We start from the raw sequence: 10,000 nt of genomic DNA on the forward strand, positions 1-10,000 counted from the left end.
AGTCCGAAAATATTCTATGTTGAACTATTCAGGAAAAACGACAGAGTGCCCTCTTTTTGGGTTACCAGGTGCCGCTATTGAAATCGAATGAAAATGACTTTTAAGGGCCTGCCCACGCCCATGCCCGATATGGGAGCACCATAGTAGGGGTCCAAGTCAGTAGGCACCGGCCTAAGGGATTTATGGAGCTTTTCAAAAAAAGTCCGAAAATATTCTATGTTGAACTATTCAGGAAAAACGACAGAGTGCCCTCTTTTTGGGTTACCAGGTGCCGCTATTGAAATCGAATGAAAATGACTTTTAAGGGCCTGCCCACGCCCATGCCCGATATGGGAGCACCATAGTAGGGGTCCAAGTCAGTAGGCACCGGCCTAAGGGATTTATGGAGCTTTTCAAAAAAGTCCGAAAATATTCTATGTTGAACTATTCAGGAAAAACGACAGAGTGCCCTCTTTTTGGGTTACCAGGTGCCGCTATTGAAATCGAATGAAAATGACTTTTAAGGGCCTGCCCACGCCCATGCCCGATATGGGAGCACCATAGTAGGGGTCCAAGTCAGTAGGCACCGGCCTAAGGGATTTATGGAGCTTTTCAAAAAAGGTCCGAAAATATTCTATGTTGAACTATTCAGGAAAACGACAGAGTGCCCTCTTTTTGGGTTACCAGGTGCCGCTATTGAAATCGAATGAAAATGACTTTTAAGGGCCTGCCCACGCCCATGCCCGATATGGGAGCACCATAGTAGGGGTCCAAGTCAGTAGGCACCGGCCTAAGGGATTTATGGAGCTTTTCAAAAAAAGTCCGAAAATATTCTATGTTGAACTATTCAGGAAAAACGACAGAGTGCCCTCTTTTTGGGTTACCAGGTGCCGCTATTGAAATCGAATGAAAATGACTTTTAAGGGCCTGCCCACGCCCATGCCCGATATGGGAGCACCATAGTAGGGGTCCAAGTCAGTAGGCACCGGCCTAAGGGATTTATGGAGCTTTTCAAAAAAGTCCGAAAATATTCTATGTTGAACTATTCAGGAAAAACGACAGAGTGCCCTCTTTTTGGGTTACCAGGTGCCGCTATTGAAATCGAATGAAAATGACTTTTAAGGGCCTGCCCACGCCCATGCCCGATATGGGAGCACCATAGTAGGGGTCCAAGTCAGTAGGCACCGGCCTAAGGGATTTATGGAGCTTTTCAAAAAAGTCCGAAAATATTCTATGTTGAACTATTCAGGAAAAACGACAGAGTGCCCTCTTTTTGGGTTACCAGGTGCCGCTATTGAAATCGAATGAAAACGACTTTTAAGGGCCTGCCCACACCCATGCCCGATATGGGAGCACCATAGTAGGGGTCCAAGTCAGTAGGCACCGGCCTAAGGGATTTATGGAGCTTTTCAAAAAAAGTCCGAAAATATTCTATGTTGAACTATTCAGGAAAAACGACAGAGTGCCCTCTTTTTGGGTTACCAGGTGCCGCTATTGAAATCGAATGAAAATGACTTTTAAGGGCCTGCCCACGCCCATGCCCGATATGGGAGCACCATAGTAGGGGTCCAAGTCAGTAGGCACCGGCCTAAGGGATTTATGGAGCTTTTCAAAAAAGTCCGAAAATATTCTATGTTGAACTATTCAGGAAAAACGACAGAGTGCCCTCTTTTTGGGTTACCAGGTGCCGCTATTGAAATCGAATGAAAACGACTTTTAAGGGCCTGCCCACACCCATGCCCGATATGGGAGCACCATAGTAGGGGTCCAAGTCAGTAGGCACCGGCCTAAGGGATTTATGGAGCTTTTCAAAAAAGTCCGAAAATATTCTATGTTGAATTATTCAGGAAAAACGACAGAGTGCCCTCTTTTTGGGTTACCAGGTGCCCCTATTGAAATCGAATGAAAACGACTTTTAAGGGCCTGCCCACGCCCATGCCCGATATGGGAGCACCATAGTAGGGGTCCAAGTCAGTAGGCACCGGCCTAAGGGATTTATGGAGCTTTTCAAAAAAGTCCGAAAATATTCTATGTTGAACTATTCAGGAAAAACGACAGAGTGCCCTCTTTTTGGGTTACCAGGTGCCGCTATTGAAATCGAATGAAAATGACTTTTAAGGGCCTGCCCACGCCCATGCCCGATATGGGAGCACCATAGTAGGGGTCCAAGTCAGTAGGCACCGGCCTAAGGGATTTATGGAGCTTTTCAAAAAAAGTCCGAAAATATTCTATGTTGAATTATTCAGGAAAAACGACAGAGTGCCCTCTTTTTGGGTTACCAGGTGCCCCTATTGAAATCGAATGAAAACGACTTTTAAGGGCCTGCCCACGCCCATGCCCGATATGGGAGCACCATAGTAGGGGTCCAAGTCAGTAGGCACCGGCCTAAGGGATTTATGGAGCTTTTCAAAAAAAGTCCGAAAATATTCTATGTTGAATTATTCAGGAAAAACGACAGAGTGCCCTCTTTTTGGGTTACCAGGTGCCCCTATTGAAATCGAATGAAAACGACTTTTAAGGGCCTGCCCACGCCCATGCCCGATATGGGAGCACCATAGTAGGGGTCCAAGTCAGTAGGCACCGGCCTAAGGGATTTATGGAGCTTTTCAAAATTAGTCCGAAAATATTCTATGTTGAACTATTCAGGAAAAACGGCTATGTGCCCTCTTTTTGGGTTACCAGGTGCTGCTATTGAAATCGATCCTCACTACTGACACCACCTTATGTTAGTTTGGGTTACCAGGTGCTGCTATTGAAATCGAATGAAAATGATTTTAAATGGCCTGCAGACACCCATGCCCGCTATGGGAGCACCATACTATGGGCACAAGTCAGTGGGGGCCGGCCTGAGGGATTTATGGAGCTTTTCAAAAAAGGTCCGAAAATATTCTATGTTGAACTACTCAGGAAAAACGGCTAAGTGCCCTCTTTTGGGTTACCAGGTGCTCCTATTCTAATCGAATGAAAATGAATTTAAATGACCTGCAGACACCCATGCCCGCTATGGGAGCACCATACTATGGGCACAAGTCAGTGGGCACCGGCCTAAGGGATTTATGGAGCTTTTATATAAAATGTCTGTACTCATCCTCCCCTCCGTGCACCTGGTATTATTTTTGGGTTACCAGGTGCTCCTATTCTAATCGAATGAAAATGAATTTAAATGACCTGCAGACACCCATGCCCGCTATGGGAGCACCATACTATGGGCACAAGTCAGTGGGCACCGGCCTAAGGGATTTATGGAGCTTTTCAAAAATAAGGTCTGAATACTTTCTATGTTGAACTACTCAGGAAAAACGACAGAGTGCCCACTTTTTGGGTTACCAGGTGCCCCTATTTAAATCGAATGAAAACGAATTTAAATGACCTGCAGACACCCATGCCCGCTATGGGAGCACCATACTACGGGCACAAGTCAGTAGGCACCGGCCTAAAGGATTTATGGAGCTTTTATATAAAAGGTCTGTCCGCATCCTCACTACTGACACCACCTTATGTTAGTTTGGGTTACCAGGTGCTGCTACAGAAATCGAATGAAAATGACTTTTAAGGGCCTGCCCACACCCATGCCCGATATGGGAGCACCATACTACGGGCACAAGTCAGTGGCCACCGGCCTAAGGGATTTATGGAGCTTTTATATAAAATGTCTGTACTCATCCTCCCCTCCGTGCACCTGGTATTATTTTTGGGTTACCAGGTGCTCCCATTCTAATCGAATGAGTGCACCTGGTATTATTTTTGGGTTACTAGGTGCTCCTATTGAAATCGAATGAAAATGACACACAAAGACAAGGATTAATTGCAAAAAATATTGTATTTATTTAGAGTTATTCATGGATTGATTTGTCCCTCAATTAGTCTCCGAGCCTGGCTTGCATTATGAGGCAAATTATGGGAACGGTAGTAGCGTGCCTGCGTCTCCAGGGAGTGACACATGTGGTCAGCCACAGTTCCACGGTCTGTAAGCGACCCAAGATTAAAGTTTAATGTGGCAATGCTTCTTCGAATTGTACCAAATGTCACTTTCCTTCCAATGCCAAACTCTGCAAAAATCTTACCCACACAATCACAGAGATTACCGTATGGTTTACCAGAGCATGTGAAAAAGAAGAGTGTTGTGTCTGGGGTCATTCCACTCAGATGAGGCCTGATCCGATGGAATCGTTGAAGCCAAGTGTATTCCTCATCAGATATAACAATTCTGCACTCCCCGAAGCTGTAGTTAGTTTTGTGGCTTGCTACAGTCATTTGATAAACCCCACTTTCATTGGTTATTTCATTGAAATCACTCTCACCGAACATGGTGACTGGGGATCGTCGAGTTCCATTAAAAGTCGCCAACCGGCTGGACATGAGAGCCGCAAACCTGCGTCTGTCAGATGAGGTGGCTCGGACTTCCAGCCTGCTGAGAACAGAAGGAATAGATGCATTGCTTAGCTCCAAAAATCGTTTTAACTCCGCAGCGCTGAGCACCTCGTCCCTGCAGCGTCTGCGAAATTGTGCCATGTGCGTTGCCAGGCTCTGCCTAGAATCCCTGTCTATCTTTGCCAAGCAGAGTAACAATTTGCGAATTACACTGGCTTTAGCTTGCAGACCATTCGGCCGGAACTGAATAAGATATTTCAGGAAACTTCTAACATCTGATCGGTATAGTTTTAATGTGGATGGTGCCAAACTACGGCCTTCACATGTCCGGTACCACTCATACACACGCATGTAGTTGTCCAGAAAACACAGGCCTTCATCGGATTTGTCCTCGGACATAATGCGGAGGAATTCCCGTACTCGTGACAGACTGGTGTGACTATTGTCTATTCTTTTAACTGAAGGGTTAATACCCTTAATATAGGTAGCATATTCATTCAAAATGACATCACTCAAACCTTCAGTTGTGGACGGCACACCACCGCCGCCTCCATCACTTTCGCTATCGGTGGAAGGCGACATGACGCTGCATTGCTCCCCCGGTTCCGAGCATTGTTCACCGGTTGACTGCACCGTCGCCTGACTGGTTGACTGCACCGCTGACTGCTCACTCTCGCCACTCAGCTGCTGTTCTGCGGACAACTCACTTCCAACGCCGTTGTTAGGCTCCATACAATCCCCTGGGTAGGCCTGCTGTGTCTCAGCCGAAATCGGGCTACATTGCACGGCATGATTCCATTCCATAGATGCGTGTGTAAGTCCATGGACAGTCTTAAAATGTTTGTCTATCCGCGAAATATGCGTCTTGGTACAAAGTCCACAGTCATGTCGTTTTTGTTTGCTGTCCATAGCTAGCTTCTCTCTCCTGCCTTCCTGTGTGTATGTTTGTTAGCTTCCAACCGTCGCCTAATCAATGGCCTAATTATCACCAGGTGTGGATACAGGTGCGGCGCGAGCGGGGCACGGGCGGGGCACGGGCGGGGCAAGGGCGGGGCTGTGTCATAGCTATGCCCTGCTTAGGGCTATAGACATGAATTGTTATGCCGGAAAATAGGCACCTTGAATGGGATTCAATTCATAGAGCACTGCCCTTGGAGCCCACAGGCTCAGATGCCACATGCCACAATACCACTTCCACATACCACAATGCCACTTCCACATACCACAATGCCACTTCCACATACCACAATGCCACTTCCACATACCACAATGCCACTTACACAAGTGTCAAACGCCCCTTCACCAAGTGCCAAACGCCCCAACCCTAACCCTAACCCTAACCCTAAGAAGGTCGTAAGTTCCATCAGCAGTGCCACAGGTGCCATAGGTGCCAAACCCCTGCCTGGGTAATTTTTAAAGCTATTTAAAAAAAAAAAATATGCCGGGCAAGAGGCACTCTGACCGGGGTAACATTAGGTGTGCACTGCCCCCCCCTGGAGCCCTGTGGCACTTGGCACTTGGCACTTGGCACTTTAAACCTTTCATAAGTGCCATAGGTGCCAGACCCCTGACTGGGTCATTTTTAAAGAATAAAGGGCTACACACATTAAATACTATGCCGGGCAAGAGGCACTCTGACCGGGGTAACATTAGGTGTGCACTGCCCCCCTGGAGCCCTGTGGCACTTGGCACTTGGCACTTGGCACTTTAAACCTTTCATAAGTGCCATAGGTGCCAGACCCCTGACTGGGTCATTTTAAATACAGGATAATAGGCTACACACATTAAATACTATGCCGGGCAAGAGGCACTCTGACCGGGGTAACATTAGGTGTGCACTGCCCCCCTGGAGCCCTGTGGCACTTGGCACTTGGCACTTGGCACTTTAAACCTTTCATAAGTGCCATAGGTGCCAGACCCCTGACTGGGTCATTTTTAAAGAATAAAGGGCTACACACATTAAATACTATGCCGGGCAAGAGGCACTCTGACCGGGGTAACATTAGGTGTGCACTGCCCCCCTGGAGCCCTGTGGCACTTGGCACTTGGCACTTGGCACTTTAAACCTTTCATAAGTGCCATAGGTGCCAGACCCCTGACTGGGTCATTTTAAATACAGGATAATAGGCTACACACATTAAATACTATGCCGGGCAAGAGGCACTCTGACCGGGGTAACATTAGGTGTGCACTGCCCCCCTGGAGCCCTGTGGCACTTGGCACTTGGCACTTGGCACTTTAAACCTTTCATAAGTGCCATAGGTGCCAGACCCCTGACTGGGTCATTTTTAAAGAATAAAGGGCTACACACATTAAATACTATGCCGGGCAAGAGGCACTCTGACCGGGGTAACATTAGGTGTGCACTGCCCCCCTGGAGCCCTGTGGCACTTGGCACTTGGCACTTGGCACTTTAAACCTTTCATAAGTGCCATAGGTGCCAGACCCCTGACTGGGTCATTTTTAAAGAATAAAGGGCTACACACATTAAATACTATGCCGGGCAAGAGGCACTCTGACCGGGGTAACATTAGGTGTGCACTGCCCCCCTGGAGCCCTGTGGCACTTGGCACTTGGCACTTGGCACTTTAAACCTTTCATAAGTGCCATAGGTGCCAGACCCCTGACTGGGTCATTTTTAAAGAATAAAGGGCTACACACATTAAATACTATGCCGGGCAAGAGGCACTCTGACCGGGGTAACATTAGGTGTGCACTGCCCCCCTGGAGCCCTGTGGCACTTGGCACTTGGCACTTGGCACTTTAAACCTTTCATAAGTGCCATAGGTGCCAGACCCCTGACTGGGTCATTTTTAAAGAATAAAGGGCTACACACATTAAATACTATGCCGGGCAAGAGGCACTCTGACCGGGGTAACATTAGGTGTGCACTGCCCCCCTGGAGCCCTGTGGCACTTGGCACTTGGCACTTGGCACTTTAAACCTTTCATAAGTGCCATAGGTGCCAGACCCCTGACTGGGTCATTTTTAAAGGATAAAGGGCTACACACATTAAATACTATGCCGGGCAAGAGGCACTCTGACCGGGGTAACATTATGTGTGCACTGCCCCCCTGGAGCCCTGTGGCACTTGGCACTTGGCATTTGGCACTTGGCATTTGGCACTTTAAACCTTTCATAAGTGCCATAGAGTGGTAATTGCATAGGATTTCAGGGGTATACACATTAAATACTATGCCGGGCAAGAGGCACTCTGACCGGGGTAACATTATGTGTGCACTACCCCCCTGGAGCCCTGTGGCACTTGGCACTTGGCATTTGGCACTTGGCATTTGGCACTTTAAACCTTTCATAAGTGCCATAGAGTGGTAATTGCATAGGATTTCAGGGGTATACACATTAAATACTATGCCGGGCAAGAGGCACTCTGACCGGGGTAACATTATGTGTGCACTACCCCCCTGGAGCCCTGTGGCACTTGGCACTTGGCATTTGGCACTTGGCATTTGGCACTTTAAACCTTTCATAAGTGCCATAGAGTGGTAATTGCATAGGATTTCAGGGGTATACACATTAAATACTATGCCGGGCAAGAGGCACTCTGACTGGGGTAACATTAGGTGTGCACTGCCCTGTGGCACTTGGCACTTGGCACTTGGCATTTGGCACTTGGCATTTGGCACTTGGCACTTCCATAAGTGCCATAGAGTGGTAATTGCATAGGATTTCAGGGCTATACACATTAAATACTATGCCGGGCAAGAGGCACTTTGACTGGGATACAATTTTAAAAATTCCCGCACCATCTGGATTTGTCCACATGATGGCGACATTGGATAGGGTAAGCTGGGATAAAATTATGATGGTAATTGCATAGGATTTCAGGGGTATACACATTAAATACTATGCCGGGCAAGAGGCACTTTGACTGGGATAAAATTATTATGGTAATTGCATAGGATTTCAGGGGTATACACATTAAATACTATGCCGGGCTAGAGGCACTTTGACTGGGATAAAATTATTATGGTAATTGCATAGGATTTCAGGGGTATACACATTAAATACTATGCCGGGCAAGAGGCACTTTGACTGGGATAAAATTATTATGGTAATTGCATAGGATTTCAGGGGTATACACATTAAATACTATGCCGGGCAAGAGGCACTTTGACTGGGATAAAATTATTATGGTAATTGCATAGGATTTCAGGGGTATACACATTAAATACTATGCCGGGCTAGAGGCACTTTGACTGGGATAAAATTATTATGGTAATTGCATAGGATTTCAGGGGTATACACATTAAATACTATGCCGGGCAAGAGGCACTTTGACTGGGATAAAATTATTATGGTAATTGCATAGGATTTCAGGGCTACACACATTAAATACTATGCCGGGCAAGAGGCACTCTGACTGGGGTAACATTATGTGTGCACTGCCCCCCTGGAGCCCTGTGGCACTTGGCACTTGGCACTTGGCATTTGGCACTTGGCACTTCCATAAGTGCCATAGAATGGTAATTGCATAGGATTTCAGGGGTATACACATTAAATACTATGCCGGGCTAGAGGCACTTTAACTGGGATACAATTTTTAAAATTCCCGCACCATCTGGATTTGTCCACAAGATGGCATCATTGGATAGGGTAAGCTGATTTTAGGCATTGGGGCCTGGGAACACAATGTACATCAATGGCAGGGCTTTGCTGAAGATTGATGGGGAAATGGTGATGGGAAAATGGGCCAAAAAAAAGGGGGACAGAGCAGCCAACCTCCAAAGAGGCTGACTGCTCTGCCCCCCTTAAGGACAGTGGAACTACGGACCTCCAGGGCTATAGGCCTTCACTCACTATCCGGGGAACATGCATGTCTACGGACGTGAGAGTACAGCTTACCCCCTGGAGATACGGACCTCCAGGGCTATAGGCCTTCACTCACTATCCGGGGAACATGCATGTCTACGGACGTGAGAGTACAGCTTACCCCCTGGAGATACGGACCTCCAGGGCTATAGGCCTTCACTCACTATCCGGGGAACATGCATGTCTACGGACGTGAGAGTACAGCTTACCCCCTGGAGATACGGACCTCCAGGGCTATAGGCCTTCACTCACTATCCGGGGAACATGCATGTCTACGGACGTGAGAGTACAGCTTACCCCCTGGAGATACGGACCTCCAGGGCTATAGGCCTTCACTCACTATCCGGGGAACATGCATGTCTACGGACGTGAGAGTACAGCTTACCCCCTGGAGATACGGACCTCCAGGGCTATAGGCCTTCACTCACTATCCGGGGAACATGCATGTCTACGGACGTGAGAGTACAGCTTACCCCCTGGAGATACGGACCTCCAGGGCTATAGGCCTTCACTCACTATCCGGGGAACATGCATGTCTACGGACGTGAGAGTACAGCTTACCCCCTGGAGATACGGACCTCCAGGGCTATAGGCCTTCACTCACTATCCGGGGAACATGCATGTCTACGGACGTGAGAGTACAGCTTACCCCCTGGAGATACGGACCTCCAGGGCTATAGGCCTTCACTCACTATCCGGGGAACATGCATGTCTACGGACGTGAGAGTACAGCTTACCCCCTGGAGATACGGACCTCCAGGGCTATAGGCCTTCACTCACTATCCGGGGAACATGCATGTCTACGGACGTGAGAGTACAG

Source organism: Salvelinus namaycush, unplaced genomic scaffold (assembly GCF_016432855.1).
Source record: "Salvelinus namaycush isolate Seneca unplaced genomic scaffold, SaNama_1.0 Scaffold3587, whole genome shotgun sequence".
In the NCBI taxonomy this organism is placed as follows: Eukaryota; Metazoa; Chordata; class Actinopteri; order Salmoniformes; family Salmonidae; genus Salvelinus; species Salvelinus namaycush.